The sequence below is a fragment of the Ovis aries genome, chromosome 10 (assembly GCF_016772045.2).
Source record: "Ovis aries strain OAR_USU_Benz2616 breed Rambouillet chromosome 10, ARS-UI_Ramb_v3.0, whole genome shotgun sequence".
Lineage (NCBI taxonomy): Eukaryota > Metazoa > Chordata > Mammalia > Artiodactyla > Bovidae > Ovis > Ovis aries.
Genome location: NC_056063.1, coordinates 86,203,696 through 86,222,994, shown reverse-complemented (window position 1 = coordinate 86,222,994; position 19,299 = coordinate 86,203,696). Strand labels below are relative to the sequence as shown.

The 19,299-nt window shown below is 56.9% G+C and overlaps 1 long non-coding RNA gene across 4 annotated transcripts in view; it reads right to left on the bottom strand.

The window, feature by feature from the left end:
• Positions 1 to 19,299, bottom strand: part of LOC114116649 (uncharacterized) — a 54,610-nt gene that overhangs the window by 401 nt on the left and 34,910 nt on the right. For 3 of the 4 annotated variants that reach the window (XR_009595174.1, XR_009595176.1, XR_009595175.1), the window contains one exon: positions 400 to 19,299. This exon is cut by the window's right edge and continues 15,406 nt beyond it. This is a non-coding gene — a long non-coding RNA (uncharacterized LOC114116649). The remainder of the gene's footprint in view (positions 1 to 399) is intronic. The other variant, XR_003590528.3, reaches the window with a different exon arrangement.

Sequence of the window (19,299 nt, the reverse complement as noted above, 5' to 3'; positions counted from 1 at the left end):
CTGCCTGGCCTCCCACACCTGGCCCCCAACACCTGGCCTCTCATACCTGGCCTCCTCTGCCTGGCCTCCAACACCTGGCCTCCCACACCTGACCGCCCACACCTGGCCTCCTCTGCCTGGCTTTCCACACTTGGCCTCTCACACCTGGCCTTCCATACCTGGCCTCCTCTGCCTGGCCTCCGACATCTGGCCTCCCACACCTGACCGCCCACACCTGGCCTCCTACACCTGGCCTCCCACACTTGGCCTCCTCCACCTGGCCTCTCACACCTGGCTTCCCCCACCTGGCTTCCCCCACCTGGCCTCCCCTGCCTGGCCTCCCCTGCCTGGCCTCCCCGCCTGACACCTGCTCCTTGAGACCCTGGCCCCTCCTCACAATGGCTCCACCCCAGCACTCACCAGCTCCTCGGTGGATGACCCATTCGGCGCTGTGTGACTCTTCTGGAATAGGCACTGTTATTCGCTCTGTGCTGTCCGAGGCCGGGGCCACGGAGAGGTCAGCACACTGGCCGGGGCCATGCAGCACACGAGCTGGCCAGCAGCTGTGAGGTTGGTCGGGGCCTGACCCTGCCTCCTGCGCTTGTGCCCATTCCCAGCTCGGGAAACTGAGACAGCCTCCAGGCCTCTCACCAGGGCCTGCGGAGACCCTGGTCCCGCCTCCCTCAGGGGTGTCCCCGCCCCGCTCTGGGAGGCCACCCTGTCTTGGGCGCACAGGCGCAAGGCCAAGGCTGGCGCTGTGTTCAGGAAGGCTCCACTGTGGGGCAGCTGAGCATCCAGAAGGGACGGGGTGGCAGGTGAGGGCCACCAGGGAGGTGCTGGCCGTGGGGCTGGCTGAGCCAGGGCGGAGATAGGAGGGGAGACTGCATTCCGGGAGCGAGTGTCCAGGTGGGCCGCGTGGAGACCGCTCCCCCAAGGCACCTGTGTCTGAACTCCTGGACCAAGGGGGACATCACCTCACAGGGGACAAGGACTTGGCAGGTGGGATTAAGGCGGGACTCCTGTTCTGTGGAAGTGGGCCACTGTACCAGCTAGGTCAAAGGAAGGCAAGGGAAGGCTGGGCTTGGAGGCAAGCAGGGCTGGAGATGCTGTGCTGTTGGGTTTGGGCCCCAAGGTCAGGCCACCCGTGCTGGGAAGAGGATCCCCGGAGGTGGCCCTGCAGCTCTCGGAGCCCAGCACAGCCTCAACTGACCCCCAGCTACTGACAGGCAGGCACTGAGCCGATGGGGTCTTAAGCTGTGAAGGGGGGCTGAGCCGTCACCCTGGGGCCTGGCCGGCTACGAGGAGAATGCAGAGGCCAGGGCCACAGTCCAAGCCAGGACCCTGGAGCCTGCCTGGCGGCTCAGGGCTGAGACACGCTGGACTCTGGCCTGGACAAACATGGGCTCTGCGAGCGGTGGGGGCTGAGCGCAGGACAGGGAGTCCCTGCCGAGAATCCTGCTTGCCTCCCCGCTCACCGTCCCCCACCCTTGCCCGGCTCACCACCCCCCACAGCCCCAGCTCCCCGCTCCCCGCCCCCGCTCCCTGCTCACCGCGCCCCCCCAGTCCCCGCCCCCACAGCCCCCACGCCCCGCCCCCTACTGAGGGCTGGTCTCTGAGGGACCCACACTTCCTGGCACTTGTGTTGTGCTTTCCAGCTCTGAGCTCTTGAAAGATCCTCTGGACCTGGTGAAAACCTATTGCGGGTGAACGTCTTTTCCGCAAGCACTAAGGAGCTTCACGCTGGCTGCCGCCCTGCCTTCACCAGCTCAGTCCTACACAGCCCTTTTGGGTTTTAGGAAGCTAGTCATTTTTGCAAATTCCGTGCAGCAAGGGGCTTTTCCGATTGTGATCGCAGTTTGCAAAGTTGCTGAGTTTCAGCTGACCTTTGGCACTGGCCCTGGTGTGGAGAGGGCACTCCACAGCTGTGCACGCTTGTGAAGCTGAGGCGTAGCTTCTCTGTGCCAGGCACTTCTCCGGGGGAGCAAAGAGAAGACGTAAAAACAAAGGCACGTCCAGGCCTCCAGCAGCTCACGGCCAAAAGGAGCCCCAAGCCTCCTGAGTGCAGTTTACCGCAAACAGCAGTTGCCACAGCAACAGGAAGCAGGCGGCGGGGCCAACAGCACCCCCAGTTTGGCTGCTGTGAGACAGATGTCTGGGAGATCAGGCTGCCACCCCTTTCCTCGCTAAAGGGGAAGAAGCTGGGTCTTCTGGGAGAGATTTAAGGGGACAGTCTGAAATCCAGCAAAAGCAAGGGCTGCGGAGAGAGGCGGGCTGCTGGGCCAGCAGCCAGCCCCCCAAGGCTCTGTTTGTTCTGGCCTCGGTCAGGCTGCGCTTCGCAGCAGGCAGACAGCGGCCAAACCTTTCCTGGTCAAACAGCACATGGGGGCCAAGTTTGCTAGGAGAGAAAACAGTGGCCCGGGGCCAAAGGCGGCTTTTGGGAGCTGTTTTCCACTTTTCCTCCAAGCAGCTGGAGGTCCTGGGGCGGAGGCTCCCGGAGGCATCGTGCCTAAGGACTGGGTCCTGACCTGGAGTTGAGACCCCAGGGAGGCAAGGACAGGCCTTCCCATACTAGGACCCCGGGCAAGGCTGGGCATTCGGGTCAGGGGAGAGGCAGGCCCACTGACTTCTGTGAGCAGGTGGAGAGGCGAGCCGGGCGCCAGGCCCTCCCGGGATGCTCCTCCACGGCCTTTACCTGCCCAGACCCAGCGGCCCCTCCCACAGCAGATGGTGGGTCTCGTACCTTCGCTCCGGATGGCTGCAGGAGGCCCTCCACCAAGGTGCCTGGCCAGGGGCACCGCGGCACCAAGCAGCCAGCACTTCGCATGTGGCCTATCGGAGCCGTGAGCTTGACCAGGCCGTCTGAAGCAGGGCCGCCGCACAGAGGCACAGGCCATGGTCCCCAGGACCTTGTGAGGGCTGCCCGGGTGCTGTGACGGGTGAGGGCCAGGCCTGCACACCTCAGCCAGAGCTGGCCGGGCCGAGACCCCAGGGAGCTGAAAAGATTGGGCTGAAAGGCCAGGTTGGCCCCGGGTTCCAGACAAGCAGGAGCAAGCCTCTCCACGCTGCATGGGGGTGGGTGGGTGGAGTGGGTGGCGTGCGGACGTCTGAGGACGGAGCCCAGCACACGTCCAGGTGGCCGCCCACAGCCCTGCGGGGATGCTCCTGTCCAGGCAGACCCCCACAGGACAAGGTGGGCCGGCGGGCCTGGCCCTGAGCCATCGGTTGCTGTTTACTTGCTCAGTCGTGTCCACCTCCTTGTGACCCCACGGGCTGCAGCACGCCGGGCTCCCCTGTCCTTCACCATCTCTCGGAGCTTGCTCAAACTCATGTCCGTTGAGTCAGGGATGCCACCCAACCATCTCATCCTCTGCCACCCTCTTTTCTTCCTGGGTTCAATCTTTCACAGCATCAAGGTGTCTTCCAGTGATTTGGCTCTTTGCATCAGGTGGCCAAAGTATTGGAGCTTCAGCATCAGTCCTTCCAGTGAATATTCAGGGTTGATTTCCTTTTGGATTGACTACTTTGATCTCCTTGCAGTCCAAGTGACTCTCAAGAGTCTTCTCCAGGACCACAGTTGGAAAGCATCAGCCTTCCTCACGGTCCAACTCTCACTTTTGTACAACTACTAGAAAAACCAGTTTGACTGTACGGACCTTAGTCAGTACCTACTCACATTTTTTTAAGTATTTTTTTCGTTGGTGTAAGATTATCAAATTAAAACTAGAGAGCAATAAGCTGAATGCACCTGAAGTGTGTAACTAGGTTTGGGTGTGTGTTTGAATCCAGAAACCTCACTGTGTCCATCACACCTCTCCAGGACATCCCAGAAGCCGTCTGCCTGTGCCTACAAATTTTGTACGATCGGAACCACACACGTGGGCTCTTTTCAGCCCGGCTTCTTTCACTCGGCTTTGTGACTTTGAGACTCACCTGTCCTTCCGTGTGTTTCTTCCCTTTTTATTTCTGAGCAGCCCTGTGCTCCGTGAGGCAGACGTGTCACCAGAGGGGAGACATGTGGTCTGCTCATGGCTTCAGCGATTCTGAAGGAAGCTTCTTGTTCACACCTTGGTGTGGACACACGTTTTGTTTCCTGAGTAAACATCAAAGGGTGGGATGGCTGGGTGTCAGGGCTGCGTAGGTTTCTGTCCTTTGTCTTTTTCTTAATAGGAGGAGTTTTTAATAGCAACGAAGCCCAATTGATCAATTTTTATGATTATTTCATGCTTTCTGTGTTCTAAGAAATCTTTGCCTGCCCCAAGCGAAAGGCTGTCTCCCGTGTTTCCTTGAAGAAGGTTCACAGGTTTAGAATTTACGTTTATGTCTAACCCATCTGAGCTGTGTGTGTGTGTGCTGTATGAGAGAAAGGACATGTTTTTCTCCCTATAAGGACATTCAGTGGATCCAACAGTATTTGTTGAAAAAGCTTTCTTTTCCCTTTGCATTGTCTTGGCACCTTTGTTGAAAATTGATTTACCATATATAGTAGGTCTATTTCTTTACAAATGGATTTTTGAAAGGAAAATTCCAAGACTCTTTTCCCTAAATTTGGTCCTACGTCCTCCTGCCCCCGCCCTCCCCCGCCACATTTGACTCACCTCCATCCATTCTGTTTGTCTCAAAGTTTCCTTAAAAAGTTAAATATATATCTACCATACAACCCACAACTGCTCTCCGGGGTTATCCTGGAGAAACAAAAATTTGCATTCACAAAAAAGTCTATACTCAAACGTTCACAGCAGCCTTACCTGTGACAGCTACAGCCCAGAAACACCTGCGTGTCCTCCGTGGTTAGACAAGCCCTGGCCCATCCTGGAACCAGTGCACTGCAGTTACGCTCTGCTCCTGAAATGACTGATCATCGTGATGGAGGAGAAGCCAAGGGCTGGGGAGAACAACATGAAGAGTCCTCTGCGGGGATGTAAGTTTCACGTCCTGAACACGGCTTCAGGGTCCACACGTCGTGGGATCCCTGCACGAGACACCCCAAAGGAGCGCGACCCTGCCAAGGCCGGCGGCCCCGTGAGCCCTGTAGTCTCGCAGCTGTGCGGGCTGTGCTAGCCGGTCTGGTTAACGGTGCTGACTGTCCTAAATAGCCTAGCAACCGCGTCGACTAGTCTATTTAATGGTGTTGCCTGTGCTAACTAGTCCAGTTAACGGTGCTAACTGGTATAGTTACTGGTGTTACCTGTACTAACTAGTCTAGTTAACAGTGCTAACTACATAAAGCTCCTGGTTTTGAACAGTTACTCTTGTCAAGTAAGCTCCCACCACCTGCGGACACCCAGCAGCGGGTGTGTGGGACCTCTCGGCACCCCTGCGCAGCATCTTATGAAGCGGCAACTCGTTCAAAGGACAAAACTAGACACATCGATGCTTAGAAATAAACCTGACAAAAGGCACACAAGACCCATAGGCGTAGCGTGCAGAGACGTTGCTGAGAGATATTGAATGAGAGCCAGGTGAGTAAAGGAACACTGAGGCCACGGAGTGGAGCCTCTGTATTGTCAGAATCATCAAGAGGCCGATCCCCCCCAGCCAACCTGCAGAATCAGCACAGTCCCAGTCAAACCCCTAAAATGGTTTCAGTAGAAATGAGCATTCAAGCTAATTCTAAAATTTGTATAGAAATGTATAGGACTTATCCAGAGCAAGCAGGGAAACGAACAAGGGTGGAGAATTTCTACTGCATGATTCCAAGATCATTTCAAGTAACGCTGATCAAGAGTGATATATCATGGCTATAACAGACCAACAGATGAACTGCAAAGAGCAGATTCCAGAAACAGACCTGCTCAGGTGCAGTCAGCTGGCTTGACAAAGGTGCTGATGCAATTCAAGGGGGAAAAAATACTCTTTCCAGAAATGACTCTGGGTCACCTGGATGTTCATCTGCAATAAAACAAAGAAAGTCCCTTAAAACTCTTGCCTCATTCCAAAAAAATTTAATACAAAAATTCACATGAAATTAACAAATTTCCTAGAGGGGGTGGCAGGGCGGAAGGGAGGCAGATGGGATGCAGATGGGGAGGCGGACAGGGAGGCGGACGGGGAGGCGGATGGCGGGACGGCAGGGGGCGGACGGCAGGGAGGACGAGATGCGGACAGCGAGGTGGAGATGCAGAAGGGCCTGCCTGCCCCCAGGAAGGAAAGCAGGTCTCCTCCGGGCACTCGCGAGGTGACTCTTTAGGAGATGACATTTCTTTCCCAATCCTGTAAGGAGTTGCAACGACCCACCGCTCGCCTTGCTGGACGATGTGAATCGTTAATACGTGACTTTGACGCAAGACCCTTTGCCTCACTTATCTAGCTGTACTTTGACCTCTGAGGGGCAGAATGTCCTCAGAGATTCTGAAAGACTGTCTGCTGAGTTATAATCCTCAGGTTGGCTCAGATAAAATTTTCCACCTCTTTTTTAGATTGACCACTGATTAGGGGAGCAGGGCCTGCTGGCCAGGGCCCCAAGCATCTCTGCAGTCCGGGAGGACTGAACGTCTCTCTTGGCTGAGACGCTGCTGCTGCCCTGCCTGCTGGAGCCCCTCCACCCAACTAGTGTGGCCAGGGCTTAGATTCTTCTGATCTTGGCCCAAACCCCGGCCTCCCAAGGTAGGGCTCTGGACATCTCCCTAATCAAACACAGCCGTCTCCTTGGCCTCGGGCCCTTTTCCTTCCTGGACAGAACAGTGGGGCACGGTGACCCAGGGGCGTGACAGTCAGCACCAGCACCAGAGGTCCCAGAGCAAAGTGGACCTGGGACCCTCAAGGGTCAGCTGGGCGTTGGGGCTCCCAAGGAAGGCAGGAGTGGAGCTCATAACCACATCCTGGGGTCACGACCCTTGGGGGTGCACAGGCTGTCTGTGTCCGTCACAGGCGTGGAGGCCCAGAGCCTGCCCGGTCCCCCTGGCCTCCACCCCCCGGTCCCCCTCCTCCTGGGGACTCGGCTCCAGGCGCCACCCTCAGCTCCAGCCTCTGTTCTCACTCAGCGGGACCCCCACCCCCAGATGGATGGCACCCTGGCCCAGGCCACTCCCCCTGCCTGATGAACCCCCCTCCCCGGCTCAGTCCCTTGAACAAGCCCGTGGAAGCCCCCCCCACAGGTCAGGGATGTGACCTTCCTCCCTGCGGTCTGCCCGGGATGCTGTTCCATGAGGCCTTCTGGCTGGGAAGACGAGACACATGGTCAGCGAGTAAGAGGATACACAGAAATTCCACTTTTACTCTGACTGCTGGGCCACATTTGGAGCGAGGCTTTCACAACAGCTGGAGGAACGCGGTGCCTCCTGTTCCGGGGCCTCCAGGGTCTTGTGGGTTCTACCGCAGTCAGACATCCTTTTACCAGGAAGAGGGGGTCTGTGTGGACATGCCAAGGGCCGCCCAGGCCAGGGGTCAGTCTCCAGGATGCTCGCTGGGGACCCGGCCTGGGATGCTGACAAAGCTGGGCTTGGAAGTGGCCGCGTGTTGGGCGTGGAAGGCCGCTGCCCACCAGAAATGAGGACAGAGGGCCGAGGGCTGGCGCCCAGGTCTGCTTGGCTGGGGTCAGCATGTGGTGGTGAGCTTGGCCTCAGGGACTGGAAACTCTGGCAAACACAGACGTGACTGAATCTCCTTAGTCATCCCATGGTTGCTGCGGTCTCACTGAAGCAGGGACAGCCACCGGGCAGGAGTGCTCCCCAACGAGTGCTCCCCAGCATGAGTGCTCCCCAGTGAGTGCTCCCCCACTAGCACAGCCCAGCATTAGTGCTCCCCAGTGAGTGCTCCCCAATGAGTGCTCCCCCACAAAGTGTGGCCCAGCATGAGTCCTCCCCCAACTAGTGCTCCCCAGCATGAGTGCTCCCCCACGACAAGTGCAGCCCAGAATGAGTGCTCCCCAGTGAGTGCTCCCCAGCATGAGTGCTCCCGCCCAATGAGTGCTCCCCGGTACGAATGCGCCCCCAACAAGCGGGCGACCACCCTGCACAAGAGGGCCTCCTGTCACGGGATGGAGGGCTTCCTCCAAGCCGGATTGCTGGGGGTGGAGTAGGAGGGGGTCTGGGAGAGAATGCCCAGCTCTTGTCCTGGAGCTTAACTCCAGATTCAAGAAACCCAACCCTGAGAAGGGAAGGGAAAGGAAGGGAAGGGTGCAGGCAGGTGGGGAGGAGGGACTGGAGTCTGGAGAAAGCTGGTGGTTTCCTGCCGAGCCTCTGGTAGGCCAGAGCCCTTGCCCCACCCTTCGGCCTGCATGGCAGGCTGCCCGTGATGCCTCTGAGGCCCACTCAAGGACTCAGAGCCCCCTTCTTGAGTGAAGCCCCAGGGGACGGTCACCCCACAGGTGCAGAGAGTGCAGCAGTCACCAGCCACGACGGCCAGGTGAAGCAGAGTGAGCTCTGACCTTGCTCTGACCGTGTCCCAGGAGGCCAGAGGCTCAGAGGCAACTCCCGGGGAGAATCCATGTGCTCTTCAGACTCGTAGGAGCAGATTCCACAGGCAGCGTCTGCAAGAGCCTCAGCCTCTGGGCCGATCTGGTCCCCAAAGGCCCTGACATGGCAGCAAAACAAGAGCGAGGGCCAAACCGGATTTCATCTGTTAACTGAAAACCTCAGTAACTGCCACAGTGAGAGGATGGGCTTGCTCAGAAATACAACTCTTTCTTTCACATGTATTTTACTGATGTAAAATGTACCTAGCACACAATTAACTACTTTAAAGTGTATCAGTTCAGTTCAGTTCAGTCGCTCAGTTGTGTCCGACTCTTTGCGACCCCATGAATCGCAGCACACCACGCCTTCTTGTCCATCACCAACTCCCAGAGTTCACTCAGACTCATGTCCATCGAGTCAGTGATGCCACTCAGCCATCTTATCCTCTGTCGTCCCCTTCTCCTCCTGCCCCAAATCCCTCCCAGCATCGAAGTCTTTTCCAATGAGTCAACTCTTCACATGAGGTGGCCAGAGTATTGGAGTTTCAGCTTTACCATCAGTCCTTCCAGTGAACACCCAGGGCTGGTCTCCTCTAGGCTGGACTGGCTGGGCCTCCCGCAGTCCATAACCCAGTAGCATTCGGTGCAGTTTCAATGTCTATAGCCACTACTTCTCTCCACTTCTCTCTGGTTCTAAAATTTTTTCAAAATGTTCACCCCAGAAAAATACCCCCAAACCATTAAGTAACCCCTGCGCCTCCCACTTGCCAGCCCCAGGGACCACCAGGCTGCGTCCATCTCTAAGGTCTTTCCGCCTCTGGACGTTTCATGTAAAAGGAAGCTTGCGCCTTGTGACATTCGTGTCTAAGCCCTCTCACTGAGCGCACTGCTCTCGGGTCCACACAGCGGCACTGCTTGCATGTCCAGTGGAAACTGCTCTCTGAGTTTTGAGTCTGACCTTCTCTGGGCTGGCGATGGTGGGCTCTTGATGCTGGGCAGGGGCGGACGCCCCATTTCCCCGCGGTCACAAGGGCAAATGGCCTGCGCACTTGCAGTCACCCTGTACAGACGGCCACTCTGATTTTCACTTTCAGTACGGTGTTCAATAAATCATGTGAACTCTTCAACACTTTGTTATGAAATAGACTTTAGTGTCCTGAGCATGTTTGAGGTGTATTAAATGCATTTTTGACTTAAATATTTTCATTCACGATAGGTTTACTGGGACACAATCCCCACTGTAAGTCAAGGAACAGCTGTCTAAATACACACACACACACACCGCATTCCTTTATCCATCCATCTAATGAGAAGCATTTAAAAGGTTTTCATGTGTTGGGTGTTTTAAATATGTTTCAATGAACATGGAGTTTCTTTTGAAATAGTTTTACTTTTTCAGCGTAGGTGTTTGCAGCTAATGAATTTCCCTCTGAGCACTATCACTGCTGCGCCCCTTAAGCTCAGATATATTGTGTTTCCCTTTCAATTCTTGTCTAAGTATTTCCTTTCCAATACTTTGGCCACCTGATGCAAAACGCTGACTCCTTGGAAAAGACCCTGATGCTGGGAAAGGTTGAGGGCAGGAGGAGAAGGGGAAAAAGAGAATGAGATGGTTGAATAGCATCACTGACTCAGTGGACATGAGTTTGAGAAACTCCAGGAGATAATGAAGGACAGGGAAGCCTGGCGTTCTGCAGTCCACGGGGTTGCCAACGGTCTGACACGACTGAGTGATTGGGCAACAGGTATCTTCTCAGAGGGATTTCCAGTTTCCCTCATGGCTTCTTCGATGCATTGACTGTTCGCGTTACTCACTTCCTATGTGTTTGCAAATATTCCTGTTTCCTCTGTTGTTGATTTACAGTTTCACTCCATTGTGACCAGAGAAGGTAGTGTGTGTGAGCTCAATGTTTCAAAACGTCCTGAGAATCGTCTTGGGGCCTGACAAGTGTCTCTCCTGCGGACCGTCTCACATGTGGCCTGTGTCTCCCCTGGGGACCGTCTCACCTGCAGCCTGTGTGTCTCCTGGTTCTCTGAGGGCGCCTGTGGTCTGGTCCAGCTGGTTGAAAGTGTGGTCCTCTGTTTCTTTCTTGGCCCTCTTTCCAGTGTTCCTTCTATTATTGAAAGGGAATAATACTCTTCATCTCTTTAACAGATGTTTGTTCATCAAACAGTTATCAATTCAGTGAATGAATTCACAGTCAGTCACATGTATGGTCAATGCAACATTCAGAGAGCAACTATTGACTCATCCACGTAACAATGCCTGCTGTCCACAATATATTCCGCAGGAAACGCAAAAGCAGACGGCCTGCGGCTCAGGCCAGCCAGTAGAGATGACCTGTCTGCTGGCAGCCTTAGCACAAGGCACAAGGTCCTAAGGGCTGTGAGATGCGCAGATGACCAGCACTGCAAGTTTAAGGATCTTTCGAACCCAGCAAGGGATCCCTGTGGTCGGGAGCAGATTCAGCTGAGAACTGGCCCTGAGCTGACGGCGGACAGTCTACACGGATGTCAAGGACGGGCCCACACTGGCGACGGAGGGCAGCGGTGCGACTGAAGGGAAGCCCAGGGGACAGGGAGCTTTGCCGAGGCCTGCGGCTCCCCTCTGTCCCCGGGTTAGTCACGCCTCCTGGCGGAGAGGGCAGGAACACACAGAAGCAGCGCGGCATGGTGACCGCAGGCTCCCCGGCGAGAGCAGCTTCCCCGGAAGCGCTGCCGCTTGCTCGGGGCTTGAGGCGCCAGCGCCGCGGTCAGGCGGGTCCCTGCAGGCGGCGGCCTCTCCACCGACGCAGAGCCCGCCCCGCCTCTCCCTGGATAGCCGGCTGCTGCCTCCTCGGTTCCCGGTTCCCGATCAGAGGCGCCGGGGCGGACCCGGGCCCACCTTGGTGCCCGCAGCCCGGCCCAGCTGCGGCAGGGCAGTGGCCCCAGCCTCCCGCCCGGCGACACCTCCGGCACAGCAGGCGGCGGCCCTGCGGATGGAGCCGCTCGGGGTGAAGGGCAGGTGTGACCGCGGGGCCGCTCAGGGTCAGGGTGTGTGGCTCACGACAGCAGGGCAGCCACGGGAACAAAGGGCCCAGTGTCCCGAGGGAACTAGGAGGCCTAATCCTGCCACAGCCACCTGAGAATTAGCCCTTCGTTGCTCACAGGGGTGGCCACACGGGGCCGTGAAAGAGGCCGCTTGTTCCCGCACGCTAGTAACTCGCCTCCGGAGAACCCAGCTACCAACCCTCAGAGCAAGTTTGATAAGATGTTCCGAACCTGACTGCATAACATAGGCTGAAATTACATAACTGTTTCCAGACAAATCTTAAGAAAAGCCTCCAAGCCCGTTTTAAGAGCTCTAGAAGGAAATTTGCTGGGCACGGCTCTGTGTATGAAGGCCACTCGGAGCAGCTCAAACACGCGCCCAGAGCAGTCTCGGCGGGTGCTGCGCACAGCGCCCAGGCGCGGGCCGGCGCCTGCCCTCGCTGACGTCGCGGGCCAGGGGCCAGCAGGACCAGCCGCGGGAAGTGACGCAGGGCCGCATCCAGAGGCGAGCGAGAGCAAGCGCGCAAGCAGCGCCGAGTGAGCTTCCCGGCCCCGCTGCGGTTTGCGCTGGGCGGTGCCTTGTGTACGAGACTGTTTTAGCTAAAAACGTGATGAGATAATTGCGCTTTCCTGGCGGCTCGAGTGGTGAAGTAGTGCCTGTCACGTGAGAGACCCAGGTTTGATCCCTGGGTCGGGAAGATCCCCTGGAGAAGGAAATGGCAGCCCACTCCAGTGTTCTTGCCAGGAGAATCCCACGGACAGAGGAGCTCGGTGGGCTAGTCCATGGGGCCGTGAAGAGCCTGACACCAGTGAATAACTCATGCACTAATGAAGATGATGTAACTCTTCCCAGTCCCCCGCCAGTGGTGTTCTCACCCAGAAGGTAGGTCTTGCTCCAGCCTGGCGAGCCTGCACTGAGGGGAGGGTGCTGGGTCATCCCTGATCACAAAGGGCTGACGTGAAAAATTCCGGGGGCACACACAGCAGCCTGTGCAGGGAGGACCAGGTCCTACAGAGGAACCCCACGATGAGCTCGGGATTGTTGCCTGCGACCCTGGAAATGCACAAGAAGCCGGGCACTGCTCTACTTCCGGTCAACGGTTTAAACCGAGGACTCGGGGCCAGGAACTGAGGGGCAGTGTGTGGCAGGAGACGCTGGGACAGTGGGCCTCCTTCCCGCTCTGGGAAGGCAAGCTGGCAAGATGTGAGGAGGGATGTGAAAACTCATCACACATCAAACCTCTCGACACGTCACACCCCATAAGGAAGCGACAGGGGACAAATGACAGAGCCGCACGTTTGCAAACAGAAAGCCACCCAAGTGTCCAGAGCAACAGGCAGCGCAAGGCCCACCTTATGGCTCATTATCACGGACAACTGGTAACGTGTCCGTCTGTAAAGACATGTGCGAACACCTTATCTGGAGAAAGTCGGAACACTAGTGCACGAGCAAGACTGAAACTGTGTAGATGCGTGTGCATACGTGGTTAACTGTGCGAGAAACAAGGAGCTCCCAAAATAGGTAACTGCCAAGTCGCTTCAGGCGTGTCCGACTCTGTGCGACCCATAGACGGCAGCCCACCAGGCTCCCCCGTCCCTGGGACTCTCCAGGCAAGAGCACTGGAGTGGGCTGCCATTTCATTCTCCAATGTATGAAAGTGAAAAGTGAAAGTGAAGTCGCTCAGTCGTGTCCGACTCTTGGCGACCCCATGGACTGCAGCCTACCAGGCTCCTCCGTCCAGGCAAGAGTACTGGAGTGGGGTGCTATCGCCTTCTCCACAAAATAGGTAAGGCTGGTTTTAAAAAGTAAGTGACACTGTGTCTTTCAATATTTTCATAATAAAATAAAATTATCTTTTTTTGACTTACAAGGTTAAAGCCAACGTTCACTTCATCTAGTCAATAATCACATTTTTTAGAAGAGGAAACGTGTAGCTCAGACCACAGATGAATGAGCCAGAGTGAAAACTCACGTCTGTGACTCAGCACCTCGACCGACTCACCAAGCACAGAAAGCACGCCCGTCTGCACTCCCCGGGCCGAGGCCAGGCTCTGCTCGTTCAAGCTTCCCCCACTGTTTCAAATCCTGAAAGATGATGCTGTGAAAGTGCTGCACTCAATATGACAGCACATTTGGAAAACTCAGCAGTGGCCACAGGACTGGAAAAGGTCAGTTTTCATTCCAGTTCCAAAGAAAGGGAATGCAAAAGAATGCTCAAACTACGGCACAATTGCACTCATCTCACACGCTAGTAAAGTCATGCTCAAAATTCTCCAAGCCAGGCTTCAGCAATACGTAAACTGTGAACTCCCTGATGTTCAAGCTGGTTTTAGAAAAGGCAGAGGAACCAGAGATCAAATTGCCAACATCCACTGGATCGTGGAAAAAGCAAGAGAGTTCCAGAAAAAACATCTATTTCTGCTTTATTGACTATGCCAAAGCCTTTGACTGTGTGGATCACAATAAACTGTGGAAAATTCTGAAAGAGATGGGAATACCAGACCACCTGGCCTGCCTCTTGAGAAACCTGTATGCAGGTCAGGAAGAAACAGTTAGAACTGGACATGGAACAACAGACTGGTTCCAAATAGGAAAAGGAGTACGTCAAGGCTGTATATTGTCACCCTGCTTATTTAACTTCTATGCAGAGTACATCATGAGAAATGCTGGACTGGAAGAAACACAAGCTGGAATCAAGATTGCTGGGAGAAATATCAATAACCTCAGATATGCAGATGACACCACCCTTACGGCAGAAAGTGAAGAGGAGCTAAAAAGCCTCTTGATGAAAGTGAAAGAGGAGAGTGAAAAAGTTGGCTTAAAGCTCAACATTCAGAAAACGAAGATCAAGGAGAGTGAAAAAGTTGGCTTAAAGCTCAACATTCAGAAAACGAAGATCATGGCATCCGGTCCCATCACTTCATGGGAAATAGATGGAACCAGTGTATTTTGGGGGTGGGCTCCAAAATCACTGCAGATGGTGACTGCAGCCATGAAATTAAAAGACTCTTACTCCTTGGAAGAAAAGTTGTGACCAACCTAGATAGCATACTGAAAAGCAGAGACATTACTTTGCCTGTCTAGTCTGTCTAGTCAAGGCTATGGTTTTTCCAGGGGTCATGTATGGATGTGAGAGTTGAACTGTGAAGAAAGCTGAGCACTGAAGAATTGATGCTTTTGAACTGTGGTGTTGGAGAAGACTCTTGAGAGTCCCTTGGACTGCAAGGAGATCCAACCAGTCCATTCTGAAGGAGATCAGCCCTGGGATTTCTTTGGAAAGAATGATGCTAAAGCTGAAACTCCAGTACTGTGGCCACCTCATGCGAAGAGTTGACTCATTGGAAAAGACTCTGATGCTGGGAGGGACTGGGAGCAGGAGGAGAAGGGGACGACCAAGGATGAGATGGCTGGATGGCATCACGGACTCAATGGACGTGAGTCTGAGTGAACTCCGGGAGATGGTGATGGACAGGGAGGCCTGGCGTGCTGTGATTCATGGGGTCGCAAAGAGTCAGACACGACTGAGCGACTGAACTGAACTGAACTGAACCCGTAGCAACAGACACAGAGCGTCACCTCCTGCAGCAGTGGCTGAGCTCCTGACTGTGCCACCCTCGTGGAACCGAGCCTGGTGTGGGGAAGAGGAAGAAGCCGGGGGGGGGGGGGGGGGGGGGGGGGGGCTGTAGGTAGGGCCAATTCTAACCACAAGGCCTCCCTGCCCTGGCCTCTCTGCAGCAGAGTCACACCCCAAAACAGGGGAGGGACAGGCGGGTGAACGAGGTGGACAGGTGAGTAGACAGAGTTGACAAGGGGCAGACAGGAGCGGACAGGTGAGTGGACAGAGTGGACAGCCAGGTGGACAGGGGGGTGGTCGGTGGTGGACAGCTGGGTGGATGGAAGGGGCAAGGGTGGATGAGGTGGACAGCTGGGTGGACAGAGTGGACAGCTGGGTGGACAGAGTGGACAGCTGGGTGGACAGAGTGGACGGGGTGGACAGCTGGGTGCACAGCCGGGTGCGCAGAGTGCTGCCTGCGGGCAGAGGCCCCTGCTCCTTCCTCCGTCTCCCTCGGATCCCGTGCCTGCATCACCCCCACCTCCCTTGCAGGAGGGAGAAACCCAGCACCTGCTACCATCGAGCGGTCGGTCAGTGCGTATCAGTGGGTGGGATTCCACACTCACTCAATAAAGACAGTGACAAAACGTCGAGTGAATTTGCCAGTCCAGGCTGATCCTCTCTTGGTGAACTCTATTAGCAGGCTGGCTGACCACTGGCCCCGAGAGGTGGTGGTCACACAAAAGCGGCCACACGGGGACCTTAACAGACAAGCGAGTGCGGAGCAGGCAGTCCCAGCCGGGCTGCAGAGGAGGCAGGGCCAGGCTCCTCCATGAGGCTTCCTGGAGGAGGTGGCTGAGAGAGTTGAGGGGAGACTCACATTGCATTTGGGGTATTTTTCCTTTAAAGCAGTAAAAACTAAAGGAGAAAATCTCTCATGTCCGCACTTTAAAGTTTAATCAGATAAAGCCTTTACTGAGCTGCGGCTGCACAGCTCCGCCCTTTGGAGTAGGGTCGGGAGCGAAGGAGAAGCAGGGGACGGGGACCCTGTGGAGACAGGGCTGCCCCACAGTTAGCAAAAGTGCAGGCCTCCAGTCTGCTCACCTGGGGCCAGAGGGGGTGCAGGGTGAACGCGGTGACACCACTTCCAGGCGGGAGGGCACCGGCTCGGCCGCCGTTGGGCGGAGGGTCAGTCAGCTCAGTCGCTCGGTCGCGTAGGACTCTGCGACCCCATGAACCGCAGCATGCCAGGCCTCCCTGTCCATCACCAACTCCTGGAGTCCACCCAAACTCATGTCCACTGAGTCGGTGATGCCATCCAGCCATCTCATCCTCTGCCGTCCCCTTCTCCTCCTGCCCCTAATCCCTCCCAGCATCAGAGTCTTTTCCAGTGAGTCAGCCGTTCGCATCAGGAGGCCAGACTACTGGAGTTTCAGCCTCAGCATCAGTCCTTCCAATGAATACTCAGGACTGGTTTCCTTTAGGATGGCCTGGTTGGATCTCCTTGCTGCCCCAGGGACTCTCAGGAGTCTTCTGCAACAGGGGCAGGGTCAGCCTCAGTCAAGGCCTGGACACAGGCGCTTACCAGCTGTGCGGTTTCCGTCTGGTTGCCCACCCACCACTGAGGGCTGCTCGCAGCTCGGCCAGGGACCCCAGGCCTCCCCAGGACAGGTGGAAAGGGCTTCTCTGACCTATAGGGGTCAGCTCCCAGGCCCAAGTTTAAGCCAAGGCGGAGCCGGGATTGCTGCAGAGGCTCTAAGATGGACCGGATGCAGTTTCAAACACTCGGCTTCAGCAGCGCTAGAAATATTTGGGACGATCTCTGAAACTTATCAAGCACTTGCTGTGAGCCAGGAACTAAATAAACACATTCCACACGCTGCTCTGCTGGGCCACGACGACCTTGCAGAGCTCAGGAGGCCAGGGTGCATACTCCACCCTCCTTGGTCAGGAAAGGTGAGCTGACAAGGACCCTGCAGAGCTCAGGAGGTCCGGGCGCGTCCTCCAAGCCACGGCCAGAGTGGGTGCTGACCCGGGGGCTTGGGGGCCACCGTCTCTCAGGGCTCAGAGATGACCCTCTAGGAGGAGAAGGAGCGAGCTCAGGGTGGCCCTCGAAGGTCCGTGTGAGGGTTAGTGACAAGGCAGCCCAACCTGAACCGCATGACAGGCAGTGGGCCGGACCGCACACGCCTCTGAGCGCCGCGCTGAGGCCCTGGGCAGCTGGGCCTCCAGGTCTGGGCAAAAGCCAGTCTGCTCCAGCCTGGGGCCAAGAACTTCCTTCCACACGCTTTCCTAGGATGGGCTTCTGCAGAGCTTCTGTCCTCAGGACACTCTGGGTGGAAGGTTCTCACCGCTGTGATTTCGGGACCCTCCTGTGTTCAGAGCCCGTTTCCTGCCTGAATCCGAGCTGTGTCGACTGGGCCCTCTCCCCGCCCTGCTGGGCCCCAGGGCCATGCCGGTGGTCACACTCCCAGTCACGGCCACGGCGGCTTCCGCAGAGAAGGCCGGCAGCTGCTGCGCTGGCCTGAGCTGCTTGCTCGGGGAGAACCTCCTCGGGACCACCCACGGGTGACGCCCACACGTACTTGTCCCCCAGGTGGCGGGACGATGCCCACCAGCCCCTGCTGCCCCTCCAGTCTCGCATCTTACTGGCTCCCTTTCCTTCTCCTCCTCTTTCACCCCACGTGCTGGGGCATCACTGCAGGGTGAGGTCCACGTGGCCATCTGGTTCCTGGGGCAGCGGGGCGGAGAGACGGAACCAGGGTCAGCCTTGGCCACCATGCCGCTAGAGGCAACAGATGGAGCGGTCGTGTCCCCTGCCCTCAAGTCAGAGCGCGGCGGCCTCTCGATCCCTGTCTCAGGAACAGCACAGCCCTCAGGCCATCGTGCTCACTCAGTGAGTGAGGCTCCCCCGGGGCTCAGCGGGCCAAGAGTCCTCCTGCGACGCAGCAGACACAGGAGACGGATCCCTGGGTCGGGAAGATCCCCCGGAGAAGGAAATGGCAGCCCACTCCAGCATTCCCACCTGGAGAATCCCATGGACGGAGGAGCCTGGCGGGCTGCAGTCCGTGGGGTCGCAAGAGTCAGACACGATCGAGCAGCCATGCGCGGAGTCACGGTTGAGACGCTTTTCGGTGACTGCGTCCAGAGGAGGAAGCAAAGCCCGGATTCGGAACCTCCATCTGCGCGGTTCGCCAGGCTCAGGCGGACTCAGGCATGCCTGTCCTGAAGTCCTCCCCTGGGGACACAATCCTGCCGCCTGCCTGGCTCTGCCCTCCAGAGACATCCCGAGCATGACCGATGCAGCTGTGAGCTCTGCTGCGCAGTGTCCTGGTTTCACAAGCGCTGTCTCTGCACCGCCAGGAGGGTGTTGAGAGAGCTGGCCGTGCGGCATCGCCACCCCTCCAGTACCTGCGTCGGAGCTCCAGGTGGAACGAACCTCAGCACACGCCCGAACCTCCCGGACGGTGGCCCCCCACCCACATCTACCCACCGACGGCCCCCACAGCCTTCCGTCTCCTGGGATTTTACCTCCTAGGAAACCGCTGTCTATGATTTGGAACCACAGTTGCAGAGGAAAGTCACAGAAACACAGCAGGATTCTCTAATTTGCTTGCCAAGAACACGCTTCTTCTAAAATCCTCTTGTAGTTTTCTGCAAGCCAGTCACGGGCCAAAATGTCAACATCCGTCTGGACAGTCTGAGAAGGACAGACTGGTGGGGACTTGCAGCTGTCGCTCTGCGCGGCCAGCTTTGTGGCACTCTGAACCGGGAAGGACTGAGAGTGTGGTTAGGACACAGGACCCGCTCTGAGCTGCGCTTTCACGGGAGCGGGGCCTCTGATCACGGGAGGGCTCAGGCAGACGGCTCCCGAGATGCAGCCACAATACGGACCTGACTTCTAATCAGCCAGGAAGTCACTGCCCAGCACACGCGCAGGCGTTCCAGACGCCGCTGGCACTGCCGGGCGCCAGGACCGAAGGCCAGCCCACTTGCGAGGGTCACGTGGGCAGCCGCCCCTGCCGCCCCTGTCTCCTCCAGCCTTCCCTCCGGCTCCTTCACCCACCGCAGGACAGCATTCTTTCCAACTTCAGCGTCTGCTCGAGCCAAGCACGAGTTCTCCTTCCACTGAGCACATCACGTGGAACCAGGTACAGACACAGTGAGAGGGATTAAGAAAACATGCTGTGCTTACGTCGTGGGTCCGGAGGGGACGCCTTTGGCCCTCTGTGCGCCAGGAGTCCCAGGCTGGCGGGAGAGGAAGGCTGACCTGCTGTCTCACCCACCCGCCGCCCGTGGCCACGTCCCTGCCGGGCAGAGCAGGGCCTGAGGCTTCTCGCCGCC